Consider the following 18,155-nt stretch of genomic DNA (forward strand, 5'->3'; position numbering starts at 1 on the left):
TTTGATATTATGTGCAGCTGGGAGGTCTCTTGTGGATCAGTGTCCTGAAGTTGGCTCTCCCGCCTCAGAGGCACAGCACTGACTCCTGGCTGCAGCCCCAAGAGCCTTTCATCCACAGGGCTCCTTAATTTGGGATGATTAGTTGTCTATTCAGGTATTCCACAGATGCAGGGTATATCAAGTTGATTGTGGAGCTTTAATCCGCTGCTTCTGAGGCTGCTGGGAGAGATTTCCCTTTCTCTTCTTTGTTCTCACAGCTCCCAGGGGCTCAGCTTTGGATTGAGCCCCGCCTGTGCGTGTAGGTCGCGGGAGGGCGTCTGTTCTTTGCTCAGACAGGACGGGGTTAAAGGATCCGCTGATTCGGAGGCTCTGGCTCACTCAGGCCCGGGGGTAGGGAGGGGCACGGAGTGTGGGGCGGGCCTGCGGCGGCAGAGGCCGGCGAGACGTTGCAGCCTGAGGCGCGCCTGTGCGTTCTCCCGGGGGAGTTGTCCCTGGATTCCGGGACCCCGGCAGTGGCGGGCTGCACAGGCTCCCCGGAAGGGCGCGTGGCCAGTGACCTGTGTTCGCACACAGGCCTCCCGGTGGCGGCAGCAGCGGCCCTAGCCGCTCTGGGCGGCCCTAGCCACGTCCATCTCTGGGCTCCGCACCCCTAGCCGCGGCTCGCGCCCGTCCCTGGAGCTCTCTCAAGCAGCGTTCTTAATCCCCTCTCCTCGTGCACCAGGAAACAAAGAGGGACGTAAAAGTCTCTTGCCTCTTCGGCAGTTCCAGACTTCTCCCCGGACTCTCTCCCGGCCAGCCGCGGTGCACCAACGCCCCGCAGGCTGTGTTCACGCCGCCAACCTCAGTCCTCTCCCGGCGCTCCGACAAAAGCCGGAGCCTCAGCTCCCAGTCCCGCCCGCCCCGGCGGGCGAGCAGACAAGCCTCTCGGCTGGCAAGTTCCGGTCGGCCCGATCCTCTGCGCTGGAATCTGTCCGCTTTTCCCTCCGCACCCCTGTTGCTGTGCTCTCCTCCGCGGCTCCCAAGCTCCCCCACTCCGCCTCCCGAAGTCTCCACCCGCGAAGGGGCTTCTTAGTGTGTGGACACTTTTCCTCCTTCACAGCTCTCTCCCGCTGGTGCAGGACCCGTCCCTATCCTTTTGTCTCTGTTTAGTTTTTTCTTTTGCCCTACCCAGGTACGTGGGGGGTTTCTTGCCTTTTGGGAGGTCTGAGGTCTTCTGCCAGCGTTCAGTAGATGCTCTGTAGGAGTTGTTCCACGCGTAGATGTATTTCTGGTGTATCTGTGGGGAGGAACGTGATCTCCGCGTCTTACTCTTCCGCCATCTTTTAAAGTAAGTCTAATTTAAATAAAAGTTTCTAAACTAGGATTTAATTTAAAGTGGCAAAGCAGTATTCTAGTCAAGCCAAATAGGAATTTAGATATAAAGGCCAACCCCCCCCCCCCAAGTTAAAACAAACAAACAAGAAAACAGTGTTATATGTCCTGTGGCAAGTATCTCTTAGAATCTGTGAAATGGTAAATAGCAGGTTAGAATTCAAGGACTCATATATGCTGGCTTTTTGTATTATGATATTACTGACATTATCATTATTCCTAATGTAAATGAGAAAACTGAGGCCCAGAAATTTCTCATCACCCATCTGCTATAATTTGGGACTTCAGCAACAATCTTTCTCTTTTCATTTTCTTTGATAACAACACAATATTTATGACTCGATATTTATCCCATCCCACCCACTTCTGATTGGGAAAAGAGTGTTAGCTGTCAGCTTCCTTTCTCTTCTGTCTTTATAACCAAGCAAAGAATCAATATTCAACTGTTAAGCTGATAAGACAAATGAAAGAATGTTAGAAGTTTCTATTGAAACTTCAGTAGTCTTTCACAGTATGACTCAAATTCATGAAAGCATAACAATGTGTGTTTTATGGCTTGTTCTTCATTATTTTCTATTAACTTTCTTTACTTTGGTCTTTTTATTTCTTCCCAGCGATAGGCTCAAACTGAATAAGAAATATTGAACAAATAGATGAACATGTATCTATATAAAATGTATAGACTGTTGTATATTAGAAGAGAGCTGACACGGGGGGAAATTATTTTAAAATTATCCCAGGTAGTCTTTAGCTAAGAATGGGGATTTCAGAAGCTACTTGAAATATCAAATAGAGATATCATAAATGACAAATAATGAAGACATTGCATTTTAAATGTGAAAATCTGAGTAGAGGCAGAAAAATCTGTATATTAAGAAAAGTTCTAGGCAAGAGTAAAGGTTAAAAGAGCAAAAAAGAAAATTTAGATGGTAGAGAAACCCTTGGTGTAGGACTTTGAAACAGTAATTTATAATGAAAAATCATACCTCAACAGGAATGATCCAATTAAACCAGTAGCCAAGAAAGACCTGAGGAGCATTACTACTTACTGTTAATCAGATGCTAGACTGATTGCAGTCATAAATACTAAATATCAACTTGGTTAAGGACACATTTTTACTTATTCAAGAATCAGAGGAGCAGGAATCACTCTTTCTTTCATTCATTAAACAATGTTTGAGTGTTCCTTTGTGCCAGGCATTGCTCTAAGTGCTGGGGATATAGCAGTGAACAGAACAGAAGGAAATCTTGGTCCTCAGGCAGGAAGCCCTATACTAAATCTGAAGCCCATAGAGGGGTGGAATTGCTGTCAAAGCATATTGGTTGGACTATTTCTTAGTTCTTCCTAGGCCCATTTAATAAATGTGTCCTTAATTCTTAAATCTATTCTTCTAAAATCAATTCTTCTAATCTTCTCATAAAAAATCAAGGTTTTGTTTTTGTTTTTTGAGATTTTTTCAAGCAACTACAGGTCTATTCTGAGTCTATTTATACTACCTAATATGATCAAACCACATCATAATACCTGACCTGAATCCTATAGATCAGATCAAATGGCCATTCTAGAAGGCAAATAAACCCAATGAATAGTAAAGTTGTAATTATTCATAAACCGTAAATTCTTATAATTTTCTCACATTCAAAGGCAATGTTTTTTTTGAAAAACAATAATAGGTATTCTCTGCAGTTTCTTGGTTTTCTATTTTAAGGCACTGTGTCCTGTGAAATGTGATGTTTTGTGAACTTGCGCTGGATGTAGCTTTCTGAAAAGGCCAAGGAGAAATTCTAAACTCTTTTTTGTGATATATTCTTGTTCCCATCAGTGACCTCTTCACTGAGGAGAGAGAGAGAGAGGAAGGAAGAAAGAAAATGAGGTTTTCTCTGATGACAAGTCAATTTAAGAGAATACTCTGATCAATGACTGTGCTGGGCAAAAGCAAGAGGTTTCTGGTTTCTTTTAAGGGAAAAAATGCCAACACATCCTTGATGGCTTGTAGTCTTTGAAAGTGGGGATACATGTTCTCAATAAGGCATAGGAAAGTTAAGCTTGATTTTTGCATAAGGACTTCGTTTGTGGAGCATAAAAATATCCCCAGTTAATAGCCAGGAGAGAGGAAATGAAGTTTAAAAATTACATTTTAAAAATTCATTAGAAAAGACATAGTAAATGAACATTGTCTTACTAGACAAAAGTTGACTTCAATTAACAACTAAAACATTTAAAAAAATACACATGTCATTATGTCTTTATTGAATCAATGGGAGGATTAATGTTGAAAATTATGCTAGATTATAAGATTTATAAACCTGTTGCCTCTCCCTAGGTAAGAAGCCTCAACATGAAGGATATTTGAATATGAGCTTCTTTTGATACAAAATACCAAGAAGAAAGGGTAACTTTTTAATTCTATTTCATGCAGGAAACAAAATTGCCTATTAGATTTAACATAGTGAGTGGTGTGCAAGCACATCAAGTAGGGACGGTCATGTCTCTATCAGTGACAACTTCTTGTAGAACTGAAATTGTTTACTGTGAGAAATATGGCTACATTAATGATTTCCTACTTCCCTTATCTAGCATGCAATGAGGTCATGTTTTCCTTTGTTCACAATGTTTTACAATCAGCTAAATGAATAACAGTAATAATTTGCTTTAATATAGTACTTCCCATCAAAGTATTTTAAAGTGCCTTTGTGAAGAATTAAAGTGTTACAGGGTCCAGTGATGTATATGCTGTGTTATTATTCACATTGCAAAGGGAAGATATAGAGAGCTTAAGTAGCTCTTCCCAGATCTATGGAAAAATCAGTCAAAGATTCATGAATTAATTGTAGGAATCCTGGCTCCTAGTTCATTGATCCAAAGCTGGACCTCGTATTTATTAGATAGACATATTTATCTTTAAAGGCTAACCAGAAGCATACATTTCTTACAGCTCTATTTCAGCTTAGTAATGAATAATAAAAAAGGGTTGTCAGGGTGGGGCAGGGTTGAAGTGCTAGATTTGTAACAAGTTTTACTATTTTTTCCAAATATACTTGGAAAAAAACAAGATCTTTTGTGTCTATATCACTCTTTCTCAATTTATTTGTTTATAATCTGCCTTGTTTGTAATAGAATTTGCCTGTCAATGAACAAAAGGGCAATCATTCTTTTTCCTATCTAAAAATTTAAATTTAGATGAAAAAAGATGAATAAACAAGGAACTTATCGCTAAAAAGGAAAAAAATAGGATTTTTTTTTTTTGCCATTGTTGCATTTAAGAATAAAATTAAAGTTTCACCTGTGAACACTTCGCTTGAAAGGAAACAGTTGCTAAATTGCTAAGGGCCTCATATAAATATTGATATCTGTGGATTTCCATACATACGCAGACACACACACACACACACACACACACTTTTCATTGGTGCCTTATATCAAAATGGCTTTTTTGGAATATTTACTCTACTCAGATACTTTAGGTGCATATTAATCTTTACTTACAAGATGAATACTTCACCTTGTGCAATATATTTTATTAAACATAGAAAACTTTGAAAAATACAAGACACTTGCATTTTCTGAGAGTAATCTGAATATCAAGTCTAAGTAATATCTCATGCTGTGCTAAACATCTGTTCAGGACATACCCTTATTGGTATAAATGTTGAAAACTCAAAGGCCATGATTCAGCAGTTGTGCTCCTTGGTATTTACCCAAAGGAGTTGAAAGCTTATGTCCACATAAAAACCTCCATGCAGATGTTTATAGCAGCTTTATCCATAATTGCTAAAACTGAGAAGTAACCAAGATGTTCTTCAGTAGGTGACTAGATAAATTGTGCTTCATCCAGACAATGGAATATTATTTAACTTTAAAAAGAAATGATCTGTCAAACTGTGAAAAGACATGGAGGAAAAACTTAAATGTATTTTACTAAGTGAAAGAAGCCAAGCTGAAAAGGCTACATACTGTATGATTTCAACTACATGGCAGTGTGGAAAAGATGGAACTATGGAGAAAAAAAAAAAAAAATCAGTGGTTGCCAGCAATGAGGTGGGGAGAGATAAATGGATAGAGCACAGAGGATTTTTAGAGCAGTGAAAACACTCCATACGGTATTATAATGATGGCTATATGTCATTATATATTTGTCCAAACTCATAGCATGTACAACACAGAGTGAACCTTAACGTAAAGTGTGGACTTTGGGTGTCTATGATGTGTCAGTGTTGCTTCATTCTTGGTCACAAATGTACCATTCTGGTGAGTGATGTTGATAATGGGGAGGTTACACATGTGTAGGAACATGGAGCAGATGGACCATCTGTGTACCTTCCTCTCAATTGTGTCGTAAACCCAAAACTGATCTTAAAAAAATAGTCTTAAACCACCCCCCCCGACAAAGGACCCAAGTGGTCCTTTTATATTTTTGATATTTTTCTGTGTGGGACATCCAAAACAAGTATCCCAGACTGCCTGAGGTGAGTCTAACTATACCTCTTCAGGGATATTTTTTCTTCCTATGATGAACTCTGTTCAGTATATTTATGACAGGCCTGAAGCAAACTGTACTCAACAGCTCAATCACTTGGTAAATCATTTATATTTATTTCTAAACAATAGGGAGGCTGGTAGAAATATCTGGATTCTGCATAAGTGTTTTTGAGGCCTTTCCTCAAATACTTTCCTTCTACAACACTCCCTAATTTAATCTAAGCATTTCTTTTTTGCCTATTATGTGAGGTATAACAGGGGGATATAAAGATAAATAGCACCAAGTTCCTGCCCCAAATAATCTAAAGCTTGGGCACAAAGAGCATCTAGGATACAAGGTGAAAAGTTGCATACCATGATATCGAGTATCAGTCATACTCAGTATGGAGAGTCAAGGATAAAATCATAAAGCAAATGCCATCTGGAAGGTCTCTATGGGTATTCAGTACAGATTGAAAAATATAAACCAATGCATAAATAAGACATTTGAACAAAGATATACAAGTAAAAATTACCGATTAAGACATGTTTACAACTATTGCATTCATTCAAAAATATTTATTTGGTGTCTATGTGTCAAATACTATTCTAGGATATTGGAGGGAATGACAGGCATGTCCATTAGGATGCATGTATTGATAGTTTGGAAGAGGTGGGGGGATGGATATTATAAAAGTTTCTCTGCCATTTCAGTGGTAACCAGTGAAATGAAGGCAATGTACAGGGTGTTGTGATTGTGTCTGACAAGGACATCTAAGCTAATATGGAGAACTATGGAGATCTTCACTGAGAATGCCACATTTAAGCTGAGATGAGAGAGATGAATAGAAGTTTGAAAGTCTTGTGGAAAGAAGGAGCACTGTGCTTTGTAAATTCAAAGGAGGCCAAAGCCCAAGAGTGTTATTAACCTGGAGAGGGAGAAGAGCTGATGGATCCAGAGAGGAGGGGGGATGAGGAGCCAGACCATGTGATGCCTTAGTAAACTTGCTATTTTCTCTAGTCTTTCTGAAAAAAACAATGGGAAACAAGTGAAAAGTTTTAATCAGTATAACAATATGATCAGATTTCAGGTTTTTTTAAAGATGACCCTGGCTGCTCTTTGAGGATGGATTAGAAGGACTAAGAATGGATGTGGGAGGACATTTCAGAGACTCTGTCAGTTGTACAGGGGAGAGATGATGGTGGCTTGCATTAGATTCCTAGTGACATCATTTCTGGGCTATCACCCATCTTTCATATCAGTTTCCAAAACAAAAGAAAACATACTTGTTTCATAACAAATGAAGTTTCTTGAAGAGATCTAAATAGAAATTCCATGCATATATTAGCCAACTGTGTAGTCAGTGTGTATTGATTGTGGGTTGTAGAGTGTTCTGCCTGTCTGTGTGTTTTTATAATGGTGCAGGTAGTGCCTAAAGATTCATGAATTGATTCCCAAAGAGTCAGATAATGATCTTATACTCTAAAGAGGAAGATGATATTAATATATCACCATGACCTGCGAACATTTTCAGGAAGATGAATCTTTCAAAGCTTTTTAAATTAAATAATGTATTCCTTTTGTATTTCTAATGCTGGGAATAAAGCTTTGATTTTAAACCTAGTGTGTGTGTGTGTGTGTGTGTGTGTGTGTGTGTGTATAAACTTAAAAACATATGTCTCTTATTTCACACCTCAAAACATATATAAATTATAGGTAATGTGCTTCCAATTTTAGTTATTTAATATAATTTCTTCTAGAGGATTATTTAAGAATGTAATAGAATATCTTTTGAATAAAAATGGTATTCTATTTTTTATGAGAAATTCTTGTGTTTAAAACAAATTTGAGATTGTTATAAATTTCTCACTCTTAGTTTACCAAACAACATTACAATTGAGTAGAGAACGGTTTAACTGTGGCAATAGTATGAATCAATTTAACACTTTCCCTCCCCTCCGTTTATCTTGGAATGAGATAATGAGGCAAGACTATGCTAGTAGAGATATCACTTTTAGCTGAATAATTCATCTGTGAATAGCCCCAGATTGCAAAAATTACAGCCTCATTTAAGCTTTATTTATGGTTAGTATGAGGTTAAAACTTTGGCACTATTTCACAGTGCATGGAGAAAAACTATTCATGGCAGCATATTTACACATTTTATAGAAGTGGATCAAGACGATTCACTTTTATAAAGCTAATTGAACCTATTGAATAATATTACTAAATTAGTCTTTAGGTCAATTAATATTATTTTTTAAATTAGGTGAATGTTGTCTATTAAATCAAATAATCTCTAAAACTATCTAATCCATCTCCTATCTGTTAATGGAGTTTTCCAATGTAGCCCTGACACCTATATTCTATTTTAAAATATAAGCATAGAAAATACTACATAAGTAAATCTTACAATGCAATCTCTCTTTCCAGTTCCAAATGTCATCCTTTCTGTGTGTCATTTTCATGCAAATAATATGCTGTACTTGATGGTAGGTAATTACTTATAGCAACAACTATGGAGGTTAAAAACAAAGTGCTTAGGGCTTCCCTGGTGGCGCAGTGGTTGAGAATCTGCCTGCTAACGCAGGGGACACGGTTTCGAGCCCTGGTCTGGGAGGATCCCGCATGCCGCGGAGCAACTAGGCCCGTGAACCACAACTACTGAGCCTGCGCGTATGGAGCCTGTGCTCCACAACAAGAGAGGCCGCGATAGTGAGAGGCCCACGCACCGCGATGAAGAGTGGTCCCCGCTTGCCACAACTAGAGAAAGCCTTCGCACAGAAATGAAGATGCAACACAGCAAAAATAAATTAATTAATTAATAAACTCCTACCCCCAACATCAAAAAAAAAAAAGTTCTTAGTCAAACATGAAATATACAGAATTAGATACATGAAACATTATGTATGCAAATTAAAAACAGACTCATTTAAGTTTGAATTAAATTGTGAAATATACAGAAAAATTCCTAAAATGTTGTCCTTCGCTCATCTATCTCCCTAGAGTCCCATTCATCACAGTATGGTAGCTGCCCTTCGTCATTCTTTCTCCTTTCACTGATTAAAATAAAAACAAAACCAGAAACCAAACATGTGCACAAAACAACTGTGATGATGTATAATCCACTGAAGAAATTAAACAGACAAATAAACCATAAACAAACAGCAAATAAATGTTCTGCTGCCTAAGACTTAGAATAGTAACATCTTGGGGATCATTTGTTTGCAAAAAAACCAAATCAGATTAATTTAAGTAGAAAAATATTTGTTCCTACCTATTGACAGCCTTGGAATTCTATCTTAAGAGGTTGGATTTTCTTCTGAAGGTTAAAATCGTCAGCAAGTATTATAAGCAGGAGAATGATGGTATGAGTGGTGCTTCAGTTTTTTCTAAATTTAATAAATGGTTGTAATTGGTTTTGTAATCATACAAATAATAAATATTGATTGTAGATAAAAATACAATTCAGAAAAAAATAGAGAAGAAAAATAGGAAAGAAAGAACACTGTAGTTAGGCATTGTTTGCCTTATTGCTCTGAAACCCTTGGGTAGGTTCAGTGGAACACTGGAAAAATAAAATGCATACTATACATTGCCATGCAGCAAGAATTTCCTTGGAGGTCCTATGATGGATCCCTGAGCGCCGACATTGTCACTGCTCCTCACTTCCAGACAGACCATCACTTCAGTGAGGGGTAAAGGGAAGCACTGAGGGCCATGTACACTCTCTTATATTCTTGGTCTTAAAGATGGTCTTTGGATCACTTTTCTGCTACTTTGGCAAAGGTGGAAAGTGAGAGCAGCTTGAGTCATCATTGCTGCCACTTCTTGATCTGATCTCATTTGAGGATCATCTGAGCTCTAGTACACAAAGTCTAACCCTTAGCTTAGGTGAATTTGAAGAATTGTGCTCTGGATCTGATTTGTATTAGGGTTCTTCAGAAAAAAAGAAACATGCGTATGTATTTATGTGAAATATTTATATATAAGTATATACATATGTGTGTGTGTGTGTGTGTATATATATATATATATATGAGAAAGAGAGAGGTTTGTTATAAGATACTGGCTCTGGTGATTATGGAGGCTGAGAAGTCCCAGATCTACTGTCAGCTGGCTGGAGACCCAGGAGAACTAATGGTATATTTCCAGTTCCAGTCTGAAGGGCTGAGAACCAAAAAAAATGATGGTGTGGTTTCAGTCAGAAGGTGGACAAGCTGTAGACCCAGGAAGAGCTGATGTTTCAGTTTGAGTCTGAAGGCAGACAAAAGCTGATGGTCTAGTTCGAAGATAGGCAGGAGGGATTCTCTCTTATTTGGGGGAGGGTCAGCCTTTTTGTTCTATTCAGACCCTTAGGTGATTAGATGAGGCCCATGCACATTAGGGAGGACAATCTACTTTAACAGTTTACTGACTTAAATGTTAACCTCATCCTCAAACACCCAGAATAATGTGTGGCCATATATGTGGGTACCCCATGGCCCAGTCAAGTTGACACATAAAATTAACCACCACACTGGTTTTCTTGCGTGAGTGTAGACTTAATTCCTGATACTGCCCTTATTTTACACATGGTCAATTATATACTCTCCTTTGATCTTTCCCACTGACATATAAACATATTTTAATGTTTACCCCATCTTGGAAAAATCCTGCTGTGATCCCACATTTCCCTCATGCTGTTGTACTATTTCTCTGCTTCTGTAAAAGTTTGGAAAGTATTGTCCTTATTAACGTTATTTATGCTCTCACTCCCATTTTTGTCTTTACCTCCTATAATCAGTCTTTTCTTTGGCATTATACTCTTATGATCACTATCAACTTGCAATCACACTTTTTAGTTCTTCATCCTTTCATAACTTCTCAGGAGCCTTCGATGTGGTTGACCTCTGTCTCAGTATCATTTTCTTCTCTTGGCTTCCTTGCCATCTCACTCTCCCAGTTTTCTCCTTCAGTGCTAGTTGCTACCTCACAGTTATTTGCCTCTTCTTCCTCTGTCAGACTTCTCAATTTTGAAAGTGATTCAGGGTTTAGTTCCCAATCTTCTTATTTTTCTATCTATACTCTTTCTGAGGTCTTGAGTGAGCTTATGCAGACCACTGGCTTTATATACCATTTAATCACCGATTATTAGCACCACTACTTTATTATGCTCTTGCCTTAAGATGTTTGCCAAATTTCTCTGTGCTTCAATGTATTCATCTGTATATTCAAAATAATGGTAACTAACTGACAGTTTTTGTAAGGATTGAATGGATTCATATGTGCAAATACTTAAAACTATGCCTGGTAAAAGTAAGCACAAAATTACATGTACAATCATCTCTCGGTATCCTTGGGGGATTGGTTCCAGGACTTGCTACGGTTACCAACGTCCATGGATGCTAAGTTCTATAGTCAGCCCTCCTTACCCACAAATTCTGCATCTGCTAATTCAGTAGACTGTGGATCTTAAACATAGCACAGGATCTGTGGTTGGTGGAATCCATGGATGTGGAACCTGCAGATAAGAAGGGCTGACTGTATATGCATGTGTATGTGTCTGTGTATTCATTCACTTCTAGTAACATAAACCTCAGTGGTTAGTAGGCTGGTTGGTTGGTTGGTTTGTCCTGCTATTCAGATTCTTCATTGGATCTTTTCTCCTTTCCTTCCAATTGGGTACAATTATACATTGACATTGATAAGCAGTACACTGCCATGAAAAAGAACACACTCTGGAATCAAACATCATAAGTTCCAAGCAAATATTCACAATCAATAATAAGCTTTGTGACCTTAGGCAAGTGACTTAAGCTTTCTGAGCCTCAGTTGCCTCTTCTATGTAAAGGGGATTAAAATAATAGCAATACTTATTTTATAGAGTGATGAGAATTCAATTGCTTAAAATATGTAAAGCACTTAGAACAGTGTCTGTAATGGAATAAATACAATGGTTGAGATATTTCATGATTATATGTGGTAAATTATACATTTATTATATTTTTCACTAATGGAGGTGTTTGTGGTTATCCTATTTTCCCATTGGATTATAAACTTGTTGAATACCAAGCCATTATCAGTGACTGTTATTACTCAGAATCTTTACCACAGTTATGTATATAGTTGATATAAATAACCTTAGTAATTCTTCCTAATGAATAATCTTGCCAGTAAGATCTTATATATATATATATATATATATATATATATACACACACACATATACACACATATGTGTGTATATATATATATCTTTTATTTTAGTATACAAATTCTGTATGACTTGTCATTATAGAAATATAAATGAAAGTTTACAATTAAAAGACAACTAATGTCTCTGAGTATAGTGACTAAGTTCATGAATTAGGATTCTTTTAAAATTTCTATAAAGAATACATCTATGACATAAAATATAATTGTATAAAGATAAATTGGTCATAAAATTAGGACAAAAAGTTGATGAGTGTGTTTGTCAGAAAGGAAATAAAAACAAGATTATGAAATCAGTGTGTACTAAATGTTTTCAAACTCTTATTCTGACTACTTTAATGAATGTGAACCCTAAATAGCAATTACTGTGGGCATGCAAACCAGATTCTTTCTCATGTCATTTCTAATTTTTCTTTGCTGCCATAGAGATTAATTCTAGCTTGCTTTAAAGCCCTGACCTAAGTTCAATTGTAATTAATGTCCAAAGAGGTATTAGAAATTTTGCAATTAGAGGACTGTTTCTATTCCTACTTCTCAATTAAGAGAATGTTTAGTTCTAACTAAATGGCATTAATGCCTCTCAATAAAAAAAATAAATTTTGTTTCAATCTCTTCTTTGTCAATATTTATGTAAATAATAAAGGGTTAGGATATGTTAGAATTTTCTCATTAAAAATGATTATCTTCTACAGCATGAGTACAGTCACAGCCTTAACTATGTTATACACTCAGTGTGTTTCATAAAAACATTTTAGAAAGTTTCTTGCAATTAATAATAATAAATATACGAATAAAGTTACCTCTTTTATTCCAAGTGTATATAGAAATATGTATAGTTTTTGAAATTCACACTGTGTGTAGGGTTCTGTGATAAATATCATGGCTAGAGCTGAAGGTGGACTTATGAAGATAGTAAATGAGGTAAAATATATCAATATTTTATATATATATAATCTATTTTATATATAAATATCAAAACAAATATTTATTCATCAGATACTATGTATAAGACACTTAATTCAAGCTCTGCTTGTTCTAACATTGCTTTTAGGATGACCAACAAATATTTTCAGAATGACAAATATACTTCAGTTACTGTTCTAAGTACTGGGGTTACTCAAGATAAAATCCTTACCATCAGGGTGCTTATGTCCAGGAGTGGTGTAGGTGGACAGTAAGTACATACATACAGAAAGCTGAAATAAATGATTCAGGTATGATAAACAATATTAAGGTAAAATGGTTTTATACCCTTGAGAGGGACTGTGTGTATGTGAAAGAGTGCTTTACATTAAGCAGCCAGGAAGTCTTTGTGCCTTAGAGCTTTTTGACGATCCCTGTGAAGAGTGTTCTAAGAAAACGTATAGGTACAAGTGCTCTGAGACTGGAATGCAGAGGGTGTATTCCCCAGACTGAAAGGGCAGCATGCCTGGGACAAGGAAGGAAGGTAGAGAAAAGGGGAGATGACTTTGAGTGAAGTCCAGATCATGTAGAGTCCTGAGTGCCTTGGCAAGAAGTTAGATTTTATTTTCTTGCAGTTCAAACCTATTGGTAGTAATCTGATTACATTTAAAGATTAGAAATAAAAGTCTGGTTGCTGGATGGATGATAGGAGAGCAAGAGTGGGAAGAAGGAAGATGGCAAATTATTTGGCAGTTGATGTAAAGAGGCTCAGAGATGATAATGAATTAGACTAAGGTAATACTTATGAAGCGGTGGTTGGATTTAGCATATATATTTTGAGGGACCTTCCTTATGGATAAGATGGGAGAGAGTAAAAGAGGGAGTCAAGCATGACTATTTGGTTTTGTTTGTTGGTTTTCATCTGAGAAACTGAGCTTATGCTGCTGTTTGAAAATGGGAAAACCAAATATCTGGGCAGGATATAATAAATGGTTCTGTTTTGGCTGCATTCAGTTTGAGATGTCTATAGATCCTATAGTAAAGATAGCCAAAAGGAAATTAAATACATGAATGAGGAGGTGAAGGAAGAAGGCAAAACTGGAGAGAGAAATGTAGTTGTCAGCATATGGAATGCATGTAAAGTCACGGGAGTAAATGAAATAACCTAGGGAGAAAAAAGGGGCTAGACAAGAGAAGAAAACTAAAAATGAAGACCTTGAGTATCCAAAATTTGGTGGTCTATAAAAGAGGGAGAACCAGAAAAGAATACTGTGAAGAAGAGGCTAGAGGAATAAGAGATAAACCAAGAGATTGAGAGACTAAACAAATCTAGAAAAGAAAATATTTTGAGAAGAAATGGGTGGTAAATCTCACCAAGTGATATGTGAGGTTGAATCATATTGGCCTTGGTATGACAGAGTCTGTGGTGATATCAATTAGAACCTTGGGGAGGAAAAGCCTAATTGGAGGTGGTTAAGAGAGTACTGAAGGTTTAGGATATGGAAACAATGAGTAGAGGCAGATCTGAGAAGTATGGCTCTGAAGAAGAACAGAAAAATGGCTAGTAAGGGGACATAAATTCATTCATTTATTTCACTTAAAAAGTAAAACAGGAAAGCTCTTTGGCCGCAGCAGCTGTCAGAGTATTATCTTCAGGATTGGTTCAGGTAATCTAGATGGATGGGTAAATTCCGTTTTCTGCATATACTATTCTTTCCTATACTTGTAACTACAAACTTGGTGAAAAACGATGACCTTCTCAGATGAGTAGATCCTTTCTTCAGTCTAAGGCATTTGAATAACTGTGTTTTCTTGCTCAAAGTTGTAGACAAGTACAGAGTTCATACTACATACCAATAACTACACTATGTTTTGGAGAGTCTAAAGTAAAAAGATACAGCCTTGGTCATTAAGGACCTCACAGCCTAATTACTCCTCATTTATTCTGAGTTTGTCTTATTTTGGGGTTGTACAATTTAGTGCCATATCAATTGTGTTACCACCTCTGTGGGGAAATATGTCATTTGTTCTAAGTAGATAAAAATGAATTCACTGTCATAGTTACTTTGGAATTAAAATGTAAAAAGTCCATCAAAAATAACTTTCATATTTGACTCTTCTGGAGGAAAATATAAAGAACAAAAGCATCTGCACTGTGTGTTAGTTGGCAAGTCTCCTTGTCTGGCACTTTCCAAATTGTTTTAGCAATGTTTGGCAAGAATCTATCACAAATTATGGATGATTATAATTTTGCGGTATGTGAAAGCAGATGGAGAAAATGAATTGACAGAGAGAATGTTTCTTCCTAGGAAACTGAATGGTAATAATAATTATCTTTAAAGAAGGCAAAAAAAGAGTAAGAATTACCCACTGACTTTCTGATATATATTTCAGAACTTATTGAAAAAAGCCTTCAACTTATACAAAAATGGAAACTGATAAAGAGAAAAATATATACCAAAAATTACTCTAGAAGGATAGACAGTATACAAACAAACAGGTATTCTGACTTCTATAAAAGCCTAATTGTTTCATTAAAATGTCTGCTTGCTAAGGAAAATAATTAATTAAATTGACAGTTAATTGAAGAAAGAACACATAACTGATAGTGGCTTATTTTACTTAGAGGTAAAATTTCTGTGCTCCTAACAAATGAGATCATTTTTTAATATTTTTTTTAACTCATGAGCAATCATATGGAAAATCATGGTAACTTTATAAAACAGCCACATTTTAGAAGTAAACTGAAAATAAGCAAGTTATTATTTTAAAGTAATTAATAATGGTACTTTGTGGTTTATAACAATGCACTTCTGAAGAGAACTGAGGTCTAGAGTCAGAATACCTGGGTTCAAATCCTGGACCACGCAATCCTTGTGAATGATTTACTGCCTCTATCACTTTAGTCTCCTTTGTCTTCACAATACTACACCCAGGACCCAAGCACTTTTCACCACCTCCACCACTTCAGCCCTGGTCTACGTTGCCATCATCTCTCACCTGAATTATTGAAATAACCACCTAACTGGTTTCCTTGATTTGAATCTTGCTCCCTGAGACAATTCTGAAAATGGTAATCAGAGAGATCCTGTTAAATGTAAGTCAGACCCTGAAGCTCTTTTATTTAGATCCTCTTGGGCTTCTCCTGGTCTTCAACATCCATTTCCACTCTATCCTCCTCTCTTATGCCTCTGACCTCATCGTTTGCACTTTTCCCCTTGCTCTTGTTTCTCCACACAAGCTGGTCTCCTTGCTGTTCTGTGGACACACCAGGCAGGCTGCAGTCTCTAGCTCTTTCTACTTGCTGCTGCCCTCTGCTTGCAGCCCCTTCTACCAGACATCTTCATGACTTGTTCCTTCACTATATATATATATATATATATATATTAGCAGGATTAATTGTCATCTGTATACTTTAGTTATTTGTACTGTTTATTGTTTGTCCTTCTTTACTAGAAAGTAAGATCCAGGATGACAGAGATTTCCACATCTATCGTTTAGTGACGTGACTCAAAATTGGAACCACAAACATTTTTAAGTGAATTAATAAATTGTAGTTATTATTATCATGTTTGAGAATTCATGTTCTGGTTGTTGCCTCAGACATTCAGTGGCAGGGAAATCACTTAATATTGCCTTACTTATAAAATGAGGCTTAAAACTCAAACTTCACTAGGCTTTTATGGGGATTAATAATACAAAATAAAAATATCTACCTTACAGGGTGCTATGAGAGTTAAATAGAGCATTTACATGAAAAGTACTTAGCACATTGCTTGGCAGATAAAAGGTGATGAATTAATGTTAATAGAATTTACATCTGAATGAAGAAATAATGTTATGCAAATCCAGACATCATTTATTTGGGCACGGATTTTGTATTTAGGAAAGCAAAATTATGTGGATTATTTTTCATGGGGAATTTCGTAAAGCATAGAATCTTACTCAATTATGTATTTATTCCTAAACTCCTTATTCATACACATTTAGATGGTTTCTATTTTTCACTCATAAAATATATATCTCAGAGTATGTATGAGCATTTTGCCAATGTCTCATGCCCATAGACCATCAAGGAACACTCCTATGGTCAAACAGAGTTGGACTGATTGCGTATTTCTGTGAAGGAGGTGGAGATCACACTCCATGGGAATGGTGGCACATCTCAGTAAGAGGGTATTGGAAGGGACTTACAGGTTTGGGGCTCCTGTTAGGTAATTTTAGGGAAGCAGTTAAGAAAGTAGGACTTGAGGTTGGGTGCCTTCAGGAAGCAGAGATAATTCTGAGATGGAGCATCTTAAGTTTTATCTAGAGAGTGGGAAGAAAGAAGTGGGGCTAAAATTGCAATTGGAAAAGTAGCAGTAATCATTGATGTTAATTGAGGGTGGGGGGATGTTGGTAATTGTTGTGTATGGTTTGTACAACAATCTTGTTTGTGCCCAGCCATGACTACTAAGTGCCTTATTTATGTTCCACTTCATCATGGTCACATAGTGACCTTGTCTGGTGTTGGTGACCTGTGAGATTATATACATGCAACAGGAGAACACCATGACCTCCCCTGGAGTACTGCAGTTAGAGCCTAGCTACACCTAGGCTTGATTGCTAGAGCCAGACCAGCTCCCAACTGTCATGGACTACTTTTCCCTTTCTCAGGCTTTGTACACATGCACATATATATTGAAACTTGGTTTTGATGATTTCAACATTTTTTTATGATGTACTAAGCCACGCAAATTTAGATGACTAGTTCTTAAGATATATAATTCTTGGGAAAAAAATGTCAGCATAATTTTATATCCAAATTAATCGTAATGGATATATGATACAGTTTTGGTAGAAACTGATACTCAGCCTTTCTTAGTTAAATAGTTATAAATATCCAAATACAGCCTAATTAAATAATATTTTTGAACAAACAAGATTTGCCAGACTTATCTGTAATGTACGGATCATTTTTTAAGAATGCATTATCACAGTTAAGAATAGCATTTGTGGGGCTTCCCTGGTGGCGCAGTGGTTGAGAGTCCGCCTGCCGATGCAGGGGACACGGGTTCGTGCCCTGGTCCGGGAAGATCCCACATGCCGCGGAGCGGCTGGGCCTGTGAGCCATGGCTGCTGAGCCTACGCGTCCCGAGCCTGTGCTCCGCAACGGGAAAAGGCACAGCAGTGAGAGGCCCGCGTACCAAAAAAAAAAAAAAAAAAAAAAGAATAGCATTTGTAATA

The sequence above is a fragment of the Grampus griseus genome, assembly GCF_964374135.1.
Source record: "Grampus griseus genome assembly, chromosome: 1".
NCBI lineage: Eukaryota > Metazoa > Chordata > Mammalia > Artiodactyla > Delphinidae > Grampus > Grampus griseus.